This window comes from Dermacentor silvarum, chromosome 7 (genome assembly GCF_013339745.2).
Source record: "Dermacentor silvarum isolate Dsil-2018 chromosome 7, BIME_Dsil_1.4, whole genome shotgun sequence".
NCBI classification, from domain to species: Eukaryota; Metazoa; Arthropoda; class Arachnida; order Ixodida; family Ixodidae; genus Dermacentor; species Dermacentor silvarum.
Window position 1 is genome coordinate 160,647,511 of NC_051160.1, and position 14,077 is coordinate 160,661,587.

General features: G+C 45.9%; 1 protein-coding gene across 6 annotated transcripts in view; it reads right to left on the reverse strand.

The window, feature by feature from the left end:
- Positions 1-14,077, reverse strand: part of LOC119458625 (Kv channel-interacting protein 4-like) — a 465,522-nt gene that overhangs the window by 53,535 nt on the left and 397,910 nt on the right. The window lies entirely within an intron of this gene.

Consider the following 14,077-nt stretch of genomic DNA (forward strand, 5'->3'; position numbering starts at 1 on the left):
CCAGTTTGTACCTTATCTGAACGTCACAATCCTGAGATGGCCGGCGATGAAAAGGCCACTACGGCATTTAGGAATTTTCAACGCTAACTGACATAACTTCAGTACTATATTTTGAACAGCTGGGAAGGTTGAAGCAGTGCATATGTCATTAGAATTAGTGTTGCCTGACCGCTACACCGCTTCAACAATAAATTTGTACAAGATTAACCGAAATCAGACTTATGGGAGTTTGACTAAATAAAACCAATTTCCATTGCTTTCTTATTTAATGGGACACGCTTCTTGGCAGCCATGAAATAGTGTCCGAGCTTAAATGTACCGATCTTAAAAAAAGGTGTATGATTTTTCGCGAGGAAACCTAAGCACGTGTAGTTGATACTCGTGTAGACTACAAAGATATGTATTTGGTTGCTGACATCCAATTAGTGAATTACAAATAAATTTCTCACTCTAATTCTTTCCTACATGACAAAACGTTAGTTAATAAGTTGTAGACTGTTAATGGAAGCATCTAATTGCGATGTTTTCAGCGTGACACAATTAACTAGCTTAGTTTATCCGGCTGAAGAAGGAAGCCAGGGAAAAAGAAAGAGGATTCACGCGCTTGCGCACCCACCCGCTCCACAAAGCAGCGCCGTGAAGCAGGTTACCAGGCAAGGTATCTATCTTGTGGCACATAAGGTAACAGCGAACAATTTTTCAAGCGCAGCTTGTATTGCCTCACTCGTGTCGGCGTACAGAAAACCCAAGCCGCGCGAACATAAAATTGCTCATCGGACTGCGGATTTGAACCACCACCGTCCGCGTTGAGAGCCCCCACGCTAACCGATTCAGCCACTGTCGGTTCATCATACCCGCCCACGTAACACGCGAACGCTCCGCAGTGCACAGTCGGTAAACGAACATGTCTCACAGGCGTCCCCTACCTGCGGAGGAGCGAAAGGGTGTGATCGCGTGTTCGCTCACCTCGCGCCCTCCGTTTCCCGCCTATTCAGGCCCGGCAGTCACGTGGGGAGGCCACGTTTTGTTCACAACGCAGGCTGCGTTGAAGGAACGGCAGCGGGAGCGGGCCCGTGTACGTACTCGTTGCGCGGCGAGCGAATCCAGAGCTTCGGCAAGCTCAAGTCGAAGCGAAACAAGAACGACGGGCCGATCCTCAGGTTAGGGCTGCCATCGCCGAAGCACAACAACGACGCTTTAATGTGTCTCAAGCGCTCAAAAACTAACCAACCCCTCCCCTAGGATTGGACAAGGTTTGCGTGCAACCCTGTTCCCGACAGAGTAGAGGTTTTAATTTTTTTTTTCACGACGCGTCAAAAAAGCGCCTATACCAATGCGACCGCGCTCGACAAGATTGACAGCCGTCTTCTTACGGAACCCAGAATTCTTGGACCCTGGTCCCAGCCGACGTCGGCACGAACTGCTTTAAAAGCGCTAGTGCGCTTTTGAAAAGAAACAGGACTTATTCAAAAACTATAGGATGTGTGGACTGACGCGTACCTTTATTCCTAATCGTCTTTTCTAATATTTTCTGCCCTTACCCCATCCCCCTGTGCAGAGTACCCAAGCGGAAACTTAATCTGGTTAACCCATCTGCCTTCCTCCTCTTGTTTTCATCCTGCTCCTTGTCTAAGGAGGGTCGTTTTGTTCCAATTTAGAGATTGGCATTTGACAAAAGTGAATTTTTTTTAGGCAATATGGCTTTTCAACGGCTGGGACATTTCAAGTCCTGTATATTGTTCCAGCCTATCCGCCACGGTGGTGCAGTGGAAATGGCGTCTTGCTGCTAAGGCATCCGGTTTCAACTTCCAGCCGCGGTAGCAAAATTTCTACTTGGGCGAGATGCCAAAACGCTCACGCACTTACAATTAGGCACACGCTAAAGAATTCCAGTTGGTAAAGACAAAATTGGAGCCCTCCTCTAAGCCGCCTCAATGACAGTGTTGTTTTGAGACGTTATGCTTAATGAGTCCAATCAATATTCCAGCCACTTCCGGGGCTCCGCTGGATTACTGTCACTGCAACGTGGGGCGTAAAATCAGTAAAAGAAAGTGTAATTAACACATTTGAGGTAATTACTGAACAGACTGCAACAGCTATACTTGAACAAGTAATGTTGGCGGAAAGGAAGGTGCCGATTAGTTAAATTCTAATTAAACTAGCCTGAGATATGTATTCTCTTTAGTAACAACACACAAGCAATGCAGTAACCGATTCGGAAGATGTGGTAGTCCTGCTCAAATTTCTAAGCTCCGAGCAAATTTCCGTCGAGCTGTACCCGTCGACGAGGAGTTAATCAGTCATGTTTATTTCAGCTAGCCATCGCTGAGACATTCACTAATATACTGTGCTCTCCGCATAAGTCTAGTCGCGGGCGGAAGAGAATAACTGCGGCGGTGGCCAGACGCCCACGCTGGAGTGGACAATTCAAAACCCGCTATCACCACGCGCCAGGCTCGTTATCTTCCCAGAGAGTCTCGCATCGCCAACCACAGAGGAAGCGAGGGCTACGATTCGTCACGGTGTGTTCACAGCGTTGAACGCACCGAAACTTTGAGCGCTCGCTATAGGCGAGCGTGGTAACTCGATAGCACCGACCGCACAGCAACGAGCGCGCCATTCTGCAATACGGCACTGCTGAAAACACGAATGTACACGAAGTACTGCTCCCATTCAACGCGGCATGTTTGAGTGGCATATCAGGCACTTCGAAACGAGAAGTTCCGTTGACGACACCACCATAATCACAAGCGCGACTCTCCCGTTTCGCTTCGTCTTTGTGCGAGCAGAAAATTGGACGTGTTTACCGTTCTTGGCGTGGAAAAGCGACGGGACCCGGATAGATAAAATAACGTGAAATTTAGCGGCCCTCAGTTGCGTGTTTCCCGTTGCCAGATCCTTTTCTGTCTTGTGTTGCCAGAGTTGGGTACAGGATCTCAATTGTTCACAACTCCACTCCTTAAAATGCTGCAGCTCGTTCAGGATAACAGCCTCATTAGGTATCGTATGCGACAGCGCGAAACCAATGCAATCAAATTGGAAATTGGTACTGCTTTGCAGCACACCTGGTAGAAATAAGTTAAACTGAAGAATCCTGTTGTGCGACAGAAGCCCTTACGATACACAATTGCAAGACACATGTCATGCGTGCCTCTTTTAATCTGACATATAACAGAAACATTTGATCAAATGTGCCGTAACAAGCAAACAAAAAAAAACTGTGAAATTGATTTGTCAGTGCCTCATACCGACATTAATGGCTTACGTTGCAAATGAGGCTGAGACGCGATTCTCCATGAAAGAAGTATTTCCTTCCTTTTAAAGAGCCACGACAACGAAGCTTTGGAGTAAAAAGAAGCAACAGGAGAAGCATTGTAAGTTTAAAAGTTATCTGTACATCTTTCCAACATCGGAAAGAACAAATGGAATCGATGGGCTTTGCACACAATCATGCAACATGACAAACAATTGAGCTAGAGAAAGCATGAGGGAAGCGAAATGTGATGTTAAATTCAAATTAATAAGTGATAAAGATAAAAAATGAAAGCCGATGAATAGATAACTTGTCGCGGGTGGGACCAAACCTACAGGTTCATATTGCGCGGAGATTTGGGTTTCAAAATTATGACCACGAAATATAAAACTGTACGGAAGGCCATCAATGAGGAGTTTATTTTCACAGCCACAGAGCTTTTTGTGTTGCCCCGGACGATAGCTAAACTTGCGCCAGCGGCTGGTGAGCCAATTTCCCATATTCTGCGGTAGTTGACAAAACCACCCCACAGAGGGAGCACTCTGCCAAGGCTGAATCTGCTGAACAAGAGAAACCTCTGTGTGCCCTCATGGTGCGTGCACGAAGCAAGAGTGCAGCAATGCAGAACTACGTCCTGCCGACTCAGCGAAGGAGCAGTTCTAGAAACTCTGATTTAGCCGTGACAGACAAAGGCCAGCCTTTGTGCTTATGCGGCTGCACAGTTCTGTCAGATATAAGGCAACGGACACTTCTTTGTATTTGTTCACCAAAATTGAGGTTCGGGTATTTGTTATCACAGCACGCACATCCGTCGTCCTAATTGATTTTATCTGGATGTTTAATAATCGTTTCGCACTGCCGAAGTGCTTTACCTAGCACCTTCTCTCTAATAAGCGGGACAACTTCGTGACAGCAGCAGTCCATTTGGAAGAAACGAAACTTACACGTCTCTTGCAATGTAACAAATAAAAGACAAAAAATGTCACACCTAAGCTTTGTTTTACGTGTGTGATTTTAACGCCCAGGTATTCAAGAAATTTATATCATTGCGTCGAGACAAGATTTCAGGTGAGATCCGCGCGAATGTCAGCAGATACGCAATCTGCTGACATCCGTTTATTTATAGCTGGGAGGGTGACACCGATGCCTATATACTTCGGAATATCCGTATTGGTTCGTTTACTCCACTGCCTTTATAAGGTATTTCATGGTGGCACTGAGAGACGAATAACGCATTGTTATGATGCTGCGTATCACGTTACAATCACGGCAGCGAAATGAACTTGGTAGTATTGCAGGAACCGGAAGCTGCAACCGATGATAAGAGTGATGCTGATGGCAACAGTAGTAATGGTGGTGATGGTGGGGGATTATGAAGGAAGGTGTTAGTAATCTTTTGTTTTTAACTTCTCCTCTGCAACAAGGAGGTAGCACGCGCCACCGAGGCTCTCCTTTAAATATTTTTGGACGCCGGGACATATGCATCCCACTAGAAGCAGCCGAAGTTTTAAGGCATTGCTTCGTTTATTGGGAAACAGTGTACCACTTCACAGTGTATCACCATCCAAACCCGTTATACTTCGTGGCACGGGCCGGGGCATCTTTTCATTTATATTTTCATTTATTTTAAAAATTATTTATGTGTCACCATCCGTGATAATCATGGAAAAATGCCCCAGAATGGTTTTATCATAGGGCGTCGCGACAGTATTGAGGAGTTGTTTTGTTGCTGCGACTGCATAGGCCCATGAAATGTGAAACTTCGAGCCCTTTCCGTAGAGAGCCTTGATATTCTGCGATATCTGGAAAATCCGTAGTCATATTCCTGTAACTTGAGAGTGCACCAGGAACGCGTCTGTACCTAACTGTCACACATGACAGTGGGATTTGCCTTTTACTGTTCATAACTTTAATGCATGGCGGAATTCATCGCACTTAGAGGGAGGACCTATGGGTGAAATCCCACTAAGCTTTCCCGTTCACGCCGTAACAGGAAGACGTTCGTTAGTATTTTGCAACAGAAAGAAGGCTAGCGGCTGAAGCGGTACTTGACCTACTCTAAAGGCGATTAGCATTGTTTGGGGACTTTATCTCCTTTGCGGTATGCTTTTATATTCGTATCTAAAATTGTTCAAGTGAATACTCACCAAAGCTGTCTACTTGCCTAGACCACTAGGCATTTGCTGGCTGCTGTCTTGCCTAGCAGGCAAGTTGGGCTACTCAGTGTAAAGAATAATTAAATATGGCACATCGAGCTCTTTATGAAATAGTCTGCACTTGTCTGTCTCGTTCCTCCCATCATCATAATCATCACACTAATAATCATAATAATAACCATACTATATAAAACATACCACCAATTACACACCCATAAATGTATTTCTATACGCATTAACGTCACCCAATCATATCCAAAGGATGAATTCGCCACTAATTTTTTGTCTTCCAGATCCCTCTGGCAGCGAAACCTCAGAGAATGTGCTGATGGCGCTCTTCAAAGAGCAGTGAAGTGTGCATAAAGTACTTGTTCATCTGCTGCAATTTGCCTTTTGTGGGTGCAGCGATTCAGTACTTCTTGTGGCATCAATTGAGCCAAGGTAAGGTGGGCAAAGTAAAGTGTATTGTAGTATACCTTGGCGACGGGACACATGGTGTCCCATTTCGCACTGGGCTATCACTGAGCTGTGAACTTATCCCACCTATGACACTGTAGATTATTTGACAGAAAACACTAAAACTCTGAATGTGTTCTTGTGGTTGCAATGAATGATTTATAGTTTTAAAAATTCAGTTGTCGTCTTACATACATGCGCCATAAACAAAAGGGTAACACTGTCTCGTGCAGAAGCGTAACGCCATCTCGCGACATGATCATATCTTAGCGGTGTCGTGGCGAGGTGCGCGATAAAGCTGGACGCACTGGACGCAGCGCTCCGTGGTAGAATACTGAGAAGCCTTGAACGGCAAAACAGAAACTGATTCACTCACGAATACGCAGGGGGAAGGTCGAAGGCTTCATTCCTCAGGAAATATAGTTATCAGCTCAAGAGAACTTGAATTTTGCAATGCCACTATAACCAACACAATTCCAGTGGTACATTCTTGTAGATCTCAGTTTAAAGAAGTGAAAAAAAAGCAGACTAAATATGTTTAGTAAATTTTTACAGTCAAAATGATTATTCTATAGATACAAATTCTCTTTGAAACAAATGTTTGTTGAATATTTATAATGATGTTTTACCACACTCGATGCAGACAAATCTGGCTTGCACAGGCAGCACCACCACATTACGCTGAGCAACTGTTATCCTATCACTTAACCAGGCTTCACGATAGTATTAACTTCGAGAAAGCGCATTTCTTTGAACTTTTGATCTGTTGTTGGCGCTTGCAGGGCTGACCTCGTCTTAAAGCAGTGGTGTGCCAAAAAAAAGAGTGTCACTGACCCTTTGAATGGGAAATTTCAGGATTTTGTAGCGCCTTAACAATTGCACCACCTTGCGTAAAGTGTAGATTCCTTGCCTAAGCAAGGCACTGGCATGTTCTATGTAAGATAAAAGCAAGATTCCATGCCGAACCCTAGGTTTTGCATGAAATCGGTTTTTCCTGTGCAGTGTGCTCGAAAAAAGACTGTCTACAAAAAGTCTACAGGAAGCCCTAGCGGTGTGAAGGAAATCTGAAAATCAAATTTTCTACGCGCCCAGTGTGTGGCCTTAAGCTAGAGCATTGCATGGGCTCGGGCTTACCCGAAAGCCCGGGCCCGGCCCGGCCCGTGGGCCGGGTCGGGCCGGGTACTGCAGTTTTTTCACGGGCTCGGGCACGGCATGGGCTTTTTGACCAGGGCCCGGGCCGCGCTCGGGTATTTCGACGTGGGCCCGGGCCAGGCTCGGACTTTCTGGTGGTGTGCATGTAACGTGCAGCGAGTTATCCTCACGCGTCTCGACTCTGAAAAACCCTGTTGCCCCGGCGCAGCTTGAAGCTAGCAGTGCTACTCCTGTGTACTTACCTTTTCTTCTTCCGTCGTATTTTGTGCCGTTTGAACAGAATGTAAAACTCCAGAAAGACCGACGTCGCCTCAAACCAAAGGATGCCATTGTATTCCTTACCTAAATCAATGTAATTAATGCTTCCAGCGCGGTGTAAGCGCGTTCCCGACTTGCTGATTCGTCAAAGGCGAATTGGTAAAACGATGACTGGTAAGATAATTCGCCACGCGGCTGAAATATGGCACTCCTTCAATCCATGATTGCACGCATGTTCTCAACTGGCCGCCTAGCGACAGCGCATTACGCTGCACCACGGAGGAACGAGAAGCTTTCTTTCTCCATTTACTCCATCCATGCGCTGCGCTCATGACTAGTCGTGGCGGTGCTTCGGCTATAGTGTACTAGAATACTGTTTAGTGCGGCAAGCGGCTGGTGCGGCGCATGCTTTGCAGTGAGGCGTCCGACGTGGAAAAATACTGTGGCGGCGTGGCGACAGAAGTCATCTTCATCTTTCTGGGGTTTTACATGCCAAAACCAGTTCTGATTATGAGGCACCGCGTAGTGGAGGGCTCCGGATTAATTTTGACCACCCGGTGTTCTTTAACGTGCACTACAACGCAAGCAGACGGGCGTTTTTGCATTTCGCCTCCATCGAAATGCGGCCGCCGCGGCCGGGGTACGATCCCGCGATCTAGTGCTCAGCAGCGCAACGCCTTAGCTGACTGAGATACCACGGCGGGTGGCGATAGAAGTCGATTGGGCCGCATCAAAGTCGCGCCATTAGAAAATGCTGGCGATACTGCTCGGCAGGGTCATTCGTACTACATTGCGCGCTGGTATTTCCGTTCAGACAGCTAAAGTGGTATTCATAATTGCATATGACATGTATTTATGCCTTAAAAATAAATTCCTTTCATTCTTTTCTTTATTTTATTTTTTAATGCCACTCGATGGTCTTTTTTGGTCTCGGGCCGGGCTCGGTCCTTAGGTAAAGGAGTGGGGGGCCGGGCCGGGCGTGCAACGTAGATTATTTCCGGGCCCGGGCCTGGCCCGGGTCTCGCCATAAAACTTTTGGTCGGGCTCGCGCGGGCAGCCCAATGTAAAATCGGGCCCGGGCCGGGCCCGGGCTGAAAAAACTCGGCCCGTGCAGTGCTCTACCTTAAGCTACGAAGGGCCCACTGCAGCAAGTGAGTAATGCAGTGCTAACTACATTACGCAATGGCGTCATTGCTTATTATCACTGGCAGCACCCACATGCGAAGACGCCCGAGAGGTTGGGAGTTTTGTCCTATTATGGATGCTAATTATGCGATAGTAGTCTCCAAAATTTCCCAGTTCGGACTGTTTTTCAGCGGTTCAACTAAAACGTGAAATCAATGATGGCAACAGTAGACAGTTTTAGTTTAGCGTTAGCGTAATAGCGGGGTTACGGGAAATAGCGTTACCGTTCCGCAAACGAACTTTGCAGAAAGAGAGTTTTAGTATAGCGTGATAGCGTAGTTTACGTGCGGGACGCTATTGCGTTACGCTTTGAATTTCGCATACACAGGGCACCTAATTCTGTGTGTGTGTGCGTCCGGAAAGTGCGATAGGCAGCGCAATGGAAGCCAGGTGTGCGTTGTATTTTTACTTCACATGTCCGTCGATCTGCAACGAAACAGACAAGCAGTACAAGCTGTCTACCATAGCCTCCGAAATCCTCCCATCTCAGAGGCCATATGCCGTCGTCGCGCCTATCTCCCGAGTTTAGCGACAGATGGCGCACGCATCTCAGAAAAAATTTCTTTCGTTAGGCTTAGGCGCGTTCGAAACGAGAAGCGATCTCGAAAATTCCTCAAGATTAGCCATAACACTCTCGCGGCGAAGCGGCATGAGAGTAAGCAAAAGCCGTTTACGCAGTCATTTGCTACGAACGAAGTGAATTCTACAAAAACAACGCCAAATTCAGTTCGAAGCGGGCGACCGGGACCACCGCCATGTTTTACGTACACTACGTACACCACGCTAACACGGTAACGTTAAAGTATAAACCGCATTCACGCGATCTTGCGCGCGACAGCGACAAGCGACGCGATGGAGATGTCTGTCGCGGTCGCTCGTCGCCTACAAGTCGCACCGCATGCGAGCGACGACTTCGAGCGACGTCTCCCCGGTGTTGCCGGTATGAGGGCAGCAAATACTCGCCGAAACTGGCGTGACGCTTGCTTTATTAATTTAAGTTGATGTGTTTTAGTGTAAAGAGCAGCATAAATATTTCTAAAGGTCTTGCACTACGTTATTATCCTTGCACGTATCAAAATCTAGTCGTTTGCTCGTTCCGTGCGACAATCGGTAGTACTTGACTGATGTATATCCAGTTCCGGCTTCGCGCTATTGGCTAGTCGCTCATAGCACTTCCGGGCGACGAGCGACGAATTATAGATTTCTAGAACCGAGCGATTGAGCGAAAAGACCAAGCGATATGTTCGCGCGACGGCCCGTTTCGTCGCTCGAAGCCGTCGCTTGTCGCCGTCGCGCACAAAATCGCGTGAATGCGGTTTGGGCTTAACTCTGAGAAATAGCGTGCGCACGGTAAACGGTTCGGGTCGGTTAGCGTTCTGCGCATGCGCACTTCGATCCCGCTATTCCGGTACGCCCGCTATTCCGGTAACCACGCTAAACTAAAACTGTCTAGTTTCAAAAGTTGGGCTCTCCTTGCTGCTTAGTTTCGTAGGCCTGCTCCTCGCTACTTTGCTGAATTAACATATTTTGTCAGCCAAGCTTAGGCGCGAGGGATGCATGGCCTTCTCTATAATAATAACGTCATACCTAAGTTTGCGATTGACACACACACTCACACACAGACATATATATGACAACGTACCTATGGATTCCCCATTGTCCTAATTGAAAAGTTCATGCACTTCTTGAACATCTGTTTATTGTCAACAGTTTGGCCGGAGACCGACCTTTCTGTCGCCCCATTTTCCACTTAACATGCGCCCCATTTTCTTAAAATGTAATCTTGGTGTGACGCAGTCTTCTCTCGGGAGGCTAGATGATCGGTTTCCGGCAGAAACATCCACAATGAGCAGTTGTTTTTCGAGATGCGCATCAAATTTTGAAGTATATATATATATATATATATATATATATATATATATATATATATATATGCATTAATTAGAACTTCTTTATGATACCTTTTAAGGCGTAAACACACTTCAACAGAATCCACCGTAAAAAATATAAAGTTTCGAATGCTGCACCGGCCTTAGAAGTACCGTAAATATTATGACATGCTGATAAGAACCGTATAGTAACCTTCGGTGAGCGAAGTTTTCGAGACAAATATAAAACAAGTAAGGCTTGAAAGACGGTAGTATATAACTAACGCTCTTGTGGCGAGACAAAACTTAGGAGCTATTCCTATTATGCCTTTAGAGCTGAAGAAAGGCATTCGTGGAGTAAAAATGGAAAGGTCAACTTTTGATCATAAATTATTCCTCTTTTCAGTGGCAACCCTTTTTGACCTTTAAAGTCGAACACTCGGGCCTCTGAGTGCAGAGACAATGGCGACGCTGAAAACACAGCTAAACTGCAACCCTTGACATTTGAGTTTTTCACGATTCAAAGCCAAGACAGATTACCCTGCGTTGAGAGAAAATCATTGAAAAAATGGTGACGGGTCCTTAGAGCCTTTTTTTACATATTTTTTTCCAGAAGTGAAGTAAAGAAGCTTTTGTGAAGCCTTCTCTGCATAACAAGAAAAGAAGAAGAAGCACGAGCGCATAACAGAGCCCAAAACAAACATGAGCCTATTTCAAACGGACGGCAAAGGAGTGTTCTCCCAACGCTGATGTCGCGCTTGCTGGAGTCAACTTTTCCGTGGCCGAGAGTGCAATGATTATGAGCGTGACAGAGTTAATGATTAGTCCAGAATGACACCTTATAAATTGAGTGTAATGATAAAAAATGTGTAATTCTTGAAGCAGTGAGTTTTATAGTAGGCAGCACTAGCAGGTGGCACGGTGTGAAAGCATAGTTGCAGTGAAAGGACATTTGTAGCACAGAAGCTTGTATTATAGTCAAGAGTTCGATGAAAGTTCGTCTGGTCAGGGAACATGATGATGAAGAAATTGCGGTCACTGACCAAGTCAAGATGAAAATAACACAGACGCGTTTCGGGACCCGTACGGGTTCCTTGACCACAGTTAAAGCGGGCAAGAGCCGCAAGTCGTTTTTATCCGAAAATGTCACGTCCTTGACGTCCTCGTGCAGCGAAGTGGAACGAGACTCTCATTTGCTGTGCACAGGAAGGCAACTCGTCATCATCATCATCATCATCATCATCATCAGCCTATGTTTATGTCCACTGCAGTACGAAGGCATCTCGCTGCGATCTCCAAGTACCATTGTCTTGCGCTAGCGTATTCCAACTTGCGCCTGCAAATTTCCTAACTTCATCAGCCCACCTAGTTTCTTGCTGTCCTCGACTGCGCTTCCCTTCTCTTGGTATCCATTCTGTAACCCTAATGGTCCACCGGTTATCCATCCTACGCATTACATGGCCTGCCCAGCTCCACTTTTACCGCTTAATGTCAACTAGAATATCGGCTATCCCCGTTTGTTCTCTGATCCACACCGCTCTCTTCCTGTCTCTTAACGTTAGTCCTAAGATTTTTCGTTCCTTTGCTCTTTGCGCTGTCCTTAACTTGTTCTCGAGCTTCTTTGTTAACCTCCAAGTTTCTGCCCCTTATGTTAGCAGCAGTAGAACGCAATGATTGTACACTTTTCTTTTCAACGACATTGGTAAACTCCCAGTCAGGATTTGGCAATGCCTGCCGTATGCACTCCAACTCAATTTTATTCTTCTGTCAATTTCCTTATCATGAGGCGACTCATACCGGCCGGTATTTAAACTTCTATTCATGTCACCCGGCTTGCTACAAGCAATCCGTTGTCTTAGCTCACGTGACGCGGGCCACACGCATCTGCTCAAGTGACGACGAAATGCAGAGCGAACTGAAGACAATTCGTCACGAATTATCCAGGAACGAGTACCACAAGAAGTTTATTAACAAAATGGAAGCTCGTGTCCTCCATCCAAAGCAGTCTCAAGGCAAGTCATTCACGAAACGCGCTGGCATCCCCTATGTGCCTTGCGCCGGCGAAGCTCTTAGCCGCGTATTATCAAGATACGGTCTTAGAATAGGACACATGCCAACCAACAAGTTAAGAAATCAGCTTGTTAATGTAAAGGATCGGCTTGAAAGCAAGAATTACCCCGATGTTGTCTACAAGGTACCATGCGCAGACTGTAGCTGCAGGTAGATCGGCGAAACCGGCAAATTCACAAGAAGATTAAAGGAGCACCAAAGGGACGTCTACAACAAGAAAAAAGCCTCGAACGCCTTTGCCGAACACGCCGACAATCGCGGTCACCAAATCAAGTGGGTAAATGCTGCAATAATAGCTAAGGAAAATAATCCGATGACTCGACTCTTGTTAGAATCTTTATTTATTCAAATTACGGACAACAGTATCAACAGGACTGATGCAAATCTGCCTGCCAACTACACTCGTTATCTACGTCACATTTTGGCATAAAAACGACTTGCGGCTCTTGCCCGCTTTTAGTGTGATCAAGTAACCCGTACCGGTCCCGAAACGTCTCTGTGTTATTTTCACCTTGACTTGGTCAGTGACCGCAATTTCTTCATGAAGCTTGTATTACGTTAATATCAACTGATACCTTAAGGTTTAAGTGATCCTTCGAAAATAACTCAATTACGGTCATACGGAACGACCCGAAACTGCTTCGCAGTTCGCGCATGTTGCAATAACATCCTAAATGCGAGAAAAGGGGAAAACCGAGTTCGTTTTAATATTGAAGTGGAGTTCGTGGCGAGGAATCGATTCATAAGCAGCGTGGCATTAGTCTCGCGTCTCATGCTGAGAAGTATTACTACCCCCATGGCGTCATTGCTTCCCGGTACAGCGCTGTCGACGCATTGCCTTCTGCATTGCAGTTTGACTACACTGTCGTGAATTAAGCTTCGGTATTGTTCGACCGCCTTAATTATTCTTTATTTTTTCCCTTTTCACTTGCTCGCTTTTGATCGAACGAGAAGGCTCAGCGCTCTTTTCTCTTTTCCAATTTTCTTTTTCTTTCTTTGAGAGTATGTGCGTGGGTCTTCGGTGGCATAAATCGGGTAGAGAAGGCGCACAGCTGACGGAAGGAAGCGCTCCAGTGGAGGCCATGGAAAAAAATATTTGGCCCTGAAAACGCGCACTGGTGCTGGAAAAACAGTATAAAATGCAGTGATACTGGCTACGCCGCAGTGCAGTCATACAATGCAGAGGAGCAGGGTCCTCCTCTGCGCTTGCGCATTTTTATTTCAAGTGCTCTTGCGACTTCTTGAACACGATGGCAAAATTGTACAGTCGAGAGAAAAAAAGTAACCGTCCTAGTTTTGCGTGTTATTAACATATCAGCGTCTCTGTGCGTCAAAAGGAGCTGACTAACGGAGAAAAAAGCATGTCAGCAAATCATTGAATTTTTTTATTTAACCTTCTCTTCTCGTACTTGCAGTTAGTTAGCTCTCAGAGTGTATACTCACTGAAAATTTTCTAGAGTACCCACTACTGACTGTCGATAACAGCTGTAGCTCCGTTAAAAAGTACTATTCCAATAATAAAATTGCGTGAAATATGCTTTAAATTCCTGCGATTTGCGTTACATTTGGCAACAGAACAGCGGTTCTACAATCTGAAATCACAGATTAAATTCAAATGTTAATTTGAATTTGTGCGTGACTTTTGCTTTAAATGCCCTGTACAAGAGCGCATGTTTACC